This window comes from Triticum urartu, chromosome 2A, assembly GCF_056163025.1.
Source record: "Triticum urartu cultivar PI428250 chromosome 2A, HENAU_Tu73, whole genome shotgun sequence".
Taxonomy (NCBI): Eukaryota; Viridiplantae; Streptophyta; class Magnoliopsida; order Poales; family Poaceae; genus Triticum; species Triticum urartu.
This window is the reverse complement of record NC_141874.1, coordinates 367,413,532-367,420,085: the sequence shown is the minus strand read 5'-3', so window position 1 is coordinate 367,420,085 and position 6,554 is coordinate 367,413,532. Positions and strand designations below refer to the sequence as shown.

The 6,554-nt window shown below is 46.6% G+C and overlaps 1 pseudogene; it reads right to left on the bottom strand.

Moving 5' to 3' along the window:
* Positions 1-850: 850 nt before the first annotated feature.
* LOC147985130 (uncharacterized) lies at positions 851-2,938 on the bottom strand (annotated as a pseudogene).
* Between the last annotated feature and the right edge of the window lie 3,616 nt (positions 2,939-6,554).

Sequence of the window (6,554 nt, the reverse complement as noted above, 5' to 3'; positions counted from 1 at the left end):
TCCGCGGAAGAATCCTCATGTAAAGGGTATGACAGAAGCTTCTGCTTGAACCAACGCGTGAAACATGACTTGTGCTCTTTGATTATATCTCCGTCCGTCCTCTGTTGGCCTTGGTCATTGTACGTCTTCTCAATAAAGGTTTTGTGATCTACCACCCAAGGATCGACCACGTATATGTGTTGTAGCGCGACTAGGTTTGCTCTTTCAAAGTCGGCGAGTCGACCCTCGAAGTCGACATGCATTTCGCGGCGACCCTCACGGTGACCCCATCCAGCAAGCCTGCCGAGGTGCCTGTTGACGGGCAGACCAACGGGGTTCTCGATGCCTAGATAATTCGTGCAGTAGGAGATGCACTCTTCAGTCAGAAAGCCCCTGGCTATGCTTCCCTCCAGACGTGACATGTTGCGAACGTATCCTTGATGACACCATTCATCCTTTTGAACGGCATCGTGCTGTGCAGGAACGTTGGCCCGGGTTGGATGATATCCTCCACGATATGGACCAGCAGATGCACCATAATGTCGAAGAATGCGGGCGGGAAGTACATCTCAAGCTCGTATAGTATCACCATGATCTCTTCCTGTAGCCTTCTGAGTTGCCTCACGCCAACCGACTTCTGAGAGGTGACGTCGAAAAAGTTGCATAGGCCAAATAGCGTTTCACGGACGTGCGCATCCATGATCCCACGGATTGCAACTAGAAGTATCTGCATCATCAGCACGTGACAGTCGTGAGACTTCATCCCGCTGAACTTCTGCTTCGCTGGGTCTAGGTATCTTCTTATCTTCCCCGCGTAACCGTAAGGAAGTTTTACGCCTACGAGGCAGGTGAAAAACTGCTCGATCTCCTCCTAACTTAGAGTGAAGCACGCAGGAGGGTAGTCATTTCCCGTCTTCTTGGCCTTTTTGCCTTTGCGACGACTTTCTGTGTCCTGCTTCGCCTCATCATCATCATCATCATCATCATCATCATCATTAGCGTGAAGCTCCTACCTGATGCCCATTGATTTCAAGTCTGCCCTTGCTTTCGGCCCATCTTTGGTCCTCTCTGGCATGTTGAGCACGGTACCAAGCAGACTCTCGCACACGTTCTTCGTGATATGCATGGCATCAAGGCTGTGAGGCACACGGTGGATCTTCTAGTACGGCAAGTCCCAGAAAATAGACCTCATTTTACATAACTTCAGCAGCGGCTTTGGCGCCTTTCGCTCCTTTCCCGGCTTTGGTGCCTTTTGCTTCTTTCCCGGCAGTGGGCAATCTTTCCAATTTTTCAACAGCCCGTATATTTCCTCGCCGCTCCTCGTACGCGAGCGTCTTCGGGGTTTGGTTTCACCATCGAACAGATCCTTGCGTTTCCTCCACGGGTCATCGTCACGAAGCCACCTTCGATGTCCCATGAACACGGTTTTCGAAGACCTGGGATCTCTATCTAGCTGGCGATACGTTGTGTCATCCATGCACTTGACGCATCCAGAAAATCCATGGACCACCTGCCCCGCGACATATCCGTAACCGAGATAGTCGTGCACCGTCATGAGCAGCGCGGCTATCATAGGGAAATATTCTTTCTCTGCGGCGTCATACGTATTGGCTGGCGTTTTCCACAGCGTGTCTAGCTCCTCTTTCAACAGCCCCAGATACAGATTGATGTCGTCCCCTGGTTGTTTTGGCCCTTCAATTAGCATACTCATGTGAATGTACTTCGTCTTCATGCACAACCAGGGGGGAAGGTTGTACATCCACACAAACACAGGCCAGGTGCTATGTGTGCTTCTCTGGCTGCCAAACGGATTGACTCCGTCGGTGCTCGCGCCCAGCACGATGTTCCTTGGATCCTTCCCAAATTCTGGGTGTTCGAAGTTCAACGCTTGCCATTGGCTCCCATCCTTAGGGTGACTCAGCATCTTGTCTTTTTTATTTATCTCTAGGTCATTTGCGTCATCTTCTCGCTTCTTCTCCTCCCTATCCGCGTGCCAATGTAGGAGCTTTGCTACCTTAGGGTCCGCGAAATACCGCTGCAGACGAGGAGTGATCGGAAAGTACCACACCACTTTTCGAGGAGCTTTCTTCCTCTTCTTGTATCGAGTGACGCCGCACACCGGACATATGGTAGACTCCGCGTGCTCGTCCCGATAAATGATGCAATTCTTCATGCACACATGGTATTTCACGTGCGGTAAATCCAGAGGACACATGACTTTCTTCGCCTCCTTAAAACTGGTCGGGCACTTGTTCCCCTTGGGAAGACGTTCGTGCCAGAATGACATGTTCTCGTCGAAGCATGTGTCGGTCATTTTGTGTTTTACCTTCATCTCCAGAGCCATGAGCGTTACTTTCAGGCGGGTATCCTCGGGTCTGCATCCTTCATACAATGGAGTAACCACATCTATCTCCAGTTGATCCAGCTTGGCTTTCTCTCGGGCGGCAGCTCTTGCGTTATCCGTCTGCTTGAGAAGCAACTCTTAAATATGAGGGTCCTGCACCCAGCCCATCGATGGTCCATCATCGTCTGCTCCACCGGCATCTTCATCTTCATGATCATGCCCTTCGTCTGCTCCGGCATCTTCCTCATCATCATGTCCGGCATCTTCTACATGATGATTGTGTACAGCATCACCATCGTGATCATGTCCTAGAGATTCTTCGTCTTCTCGCCCGCCCAAGCCGCGGTGGTTGTCTTGCTGCCCTTCCTCATTTCTTGCCCGGCCCACATGGACGACTTCATAGTCATCTTCATCACCTTGCCACCGATAGCCATCCATGAAACAACGCAAGATCAGGTGGTCCTGCACCTGCCCGGAATCCGGGTCTGCAATAAGGCTGTTCAGCTTGCATGTTCGACACGGACATCTTATCTCCGTCTCGTTCTTTTGAAGCATCTCGGCCTTCGCGGAGCTCAAAAACCTATTCACGATGCCTTCGGTCATCGTGCGGACCATGGTCGCCTGCGGGGTAGAGCAAAACGATATTTTAGAAGCAAGAAAAAATTTGGCATGACTTTCCCTAAAAATAGGACCAAAAAGAATGCATAGTGCCAAAATTCTTGCCGAAACGGAAATGAATCAACATTCCGGCAAAATATTGGCAACTATCGCATTTCAAATACCGGTACCTTCAAACACAAACATATACGCAACACCACAAACATACAGATCTAGCTAGGCCACAAAAAGTGCATGTGCACGTTGTTGGAGCGAGCTAGGGAGAAAAAAAGTAGATCTACAACATGAAGATAGCTTTCCCCTTACTTACCTATCAAAAAAAGGTAATTTCACCACTTAATTTTGATGAATCTATGGTGCAAATGAGGTGAGGAGGAGGAGGCAGCCGACAAGCTTGGAGAAGGAGGTGGAGGGAATGAAGTGGGGAAAGTGAGTGTGTAGGTGTGGCTGTCCAAACTATCTAGCTGGTCCCAGGTTACTAATGGCGTACCACACAGCCATGCGCCATTAGTAACCCAACATACTAATGGCGCACCTCCTGGCCATGCGCCATTAGTAGTTTTGCAAAAAAAGTAATATATATATACTAATGGCGCACCGTTGCAAAGTGCGCCATTACTAGTTTAAACTAGTAATGGTGCACTTTGCAACGGTGCGCCATTAGTAGTTTTGCAAAAAAACAGAATAAAACAAATACAGTAGTGGCGCACTCCATGGCTGGTGCGCCATTACTAGTTAGAACTACTAATGGAGCACTTTGCCAGGATGCTCCATTAGTATGTTTGGAAAAATGAAAAAAAATTGTTACTTGTGGCGCACCTTGTGCCTAGTGCGCCATTAGTGTCTTCCACACTAATGGCGCATCACCACATGGTGCGCCATTAGTATATAGTAGTGGCGCACCTCTTCTCTGGTGCGCCATTAGTGTCAATTTCATCTATAGCCCTTTTCCTAGTAATGTCTAAGAGGCCGAAAGTCAGGTCGTATTGTAAACGGCCCAACTGTGTTGTGGGCCTTTAGCAAGCCGAAAGAGAAACCGGGCTGGTATTGGACCATGAAGGGCATGGGCCGTTAAGAGGCCAAAACTAAGGTCCGACTACAAATGGCCCAACTCATTTATGGTCCGTTAACAGGCCGAAAGGCACACAGGGCCGGGAATTGGCCCAACACTTAAATGGGTCGCTGAAAGGCCAAAACTCAGGTCTGACTACAATTGGCCCAACTAAATTATGGGCCGTCAACAGGCTGAAAGTGACACCGGGCCAGAAATTGGCCCAACACTGAAATGGGCCGCTAAAAGGCCAAAACTCAGGTCCGACTACAAATGGCCCATCAGATTTATGGGCCGTCAACAGGCTGAAAGACACACCGGGCCGGAAATTAGCCCAGCATTTAAATGGGTCGCTGAAAGGCCGAAATATGTACATCCTAAAAATTGGCCCATCCATTAAATGGGCCGTTAACAGGCCGAAATCTCATCGGGCCGATATTGAGCCCAAATATATAGCACGCTATTAACGGGCTCGAACTGACGATGGGCTGCAATGGTGTCAAATCTTTAATGGCCCGAATTGGCACATCTCGTATGCGCCGTGGGCTTAAATGGACCTGACACAAGTAGGCCTTATATGGGTCGGCCTGCTAATTTTTACTGGGCCAGCCTTTTTCACCGGAATGGGCCACTGTTGGGCCGTGCCACGTGTCGACCTATCATAGGCGCCTCCTATCCAATGAGTGGATGACATCTGTCCCAACGATGAGCCGACACGTGTTTCCTCTAGCCAATGATGATTTTACACGTGGAAAATCCCCATTGGTCGGGGCTGTTAACGGGTTATCGGATCCAAAACCCGACCCGATAGCTTAACGGCGTTCCGTTACGGTGGATGCCACGTGTCGGTCACCCTTGACAAAAGCACTTCTGTGACGCGTGATTTATCGTCATGGAAGTGGACACTTCCATGATGATAATTTTGGTAATGTCATGGAACACTTCTACGACAGCACAGGTATGACTATCTTGATTCTGTCATAAATTTGTCATGGATGTACATGCATGACAAAAAACGCGACCTACTGTGACAAACACGTATTATCATGGAAGTGTATTTTTTTGTAGTGGAGGGGCCCACAACGGTGGGCCACCGCCCTATCCCCCTGGGCGTGCCCTCCGTCCTTGTGGACGCCTCGTGGCTTCTCTGACTCGCACTCCAACTCCTCTGGATGTCTTCTGGTCCAAGAAAAATCATCGCGAAAGTTTTATTCCATTTGGACTCCATTTGGTATTCTTTTTCTGCGAAACTCTGAAACAAGGAAAAAACGGAAACCGGCACTGGGCTCTAGGTTAATAGGTTAGTCCCAAAAATCATATAAAATAGCATATTAATGCATATGAAACATCCAAAACAGATAACATAATAGCATGGAACAATCAAAAATTATAGATACGTTGGAGACGTATCAAGCATCCCCAAGCTTAATTCCTGCTCATCCTTGAGTAGGTAAATGATAAAAACATAATTTCTGATGTGGAATGCTACGTAACATATTTATCCATGTAATTTCTTTATTGTGGCATGAATGTTCATATCCATATGATTCAAAACGAAATTTTAATATTGACATAAAAACAATAATACTTCAAGCATACTAACAAGGCAATTATGTCTTCTCAAAATAGCATGTCCAAAGAAAGCTTATGCCTACAAAATCATATAGTCTGGCTATGCTCCATCTTCATCACACAAAATATTTAAATCATGCACAACCCCGATGACAAACCAAGCAATTGTTTCATAGTTTTGATGTTCTCAAACTTTTTCAACTTTCATGCAATACATGAGCGTGAGCCAGGGATATAGCATTATAGGTGGAATAGAAGGTGGTTGTGGAGAAAAAGAGAGAGGGGAATAGTCTCACATCAACTAGGCGTATTAACGGGCTATGGAGATGCCCATCAATAGATACCAATGTGAGTGAGTAGGGATTGCCATGAAACGGATGCACTAGAGCTATAAGTTTATGAAAGCTCAAAAAGAAAACTAAGTGGGTGTGCATCCAACTTGCTTGCTCATGAAGACCTAGGGAAATTTGAGGAAGCCCATCATTGGAATGTACAAGCCAAGTTCTATAATGAAAAATTCCCACTAGTATATGAAAGTGACAAAATAGGAGACTCTCTATCATGAAGATCATGGTGCTACTTTGAAGCACAAGTGTGGAAAAGGATAATAACATTGCCCCTTCTCTCTTTTTCTCTCATTTTTTGGCCTTCTCTTTTTTTATTTGGCCTTTCTCTCTTTTTTTCATTTCCTCACATGGGACAGTGCTCTAATAATGAATATCATCACACTTTTATTTACTTACAACTCAAGAATTACAAATGGATACTAGAACAAAATATGACTCTATATGAATGCCTCCGATGGTGTACTGGGATGTGCAATGAATCAAGAGTGACATGTATGAAAGAATTATGAATTGTGGCTTTGCCACAAATACGATGTGAACTACATGATCATGCGAAGTAATATGACAATGATGATGTGTGTCATAATAAACGAAATGGTGGAAAGTTGCATGGCAATATATCTCAGAATGGCTATGAAAATGC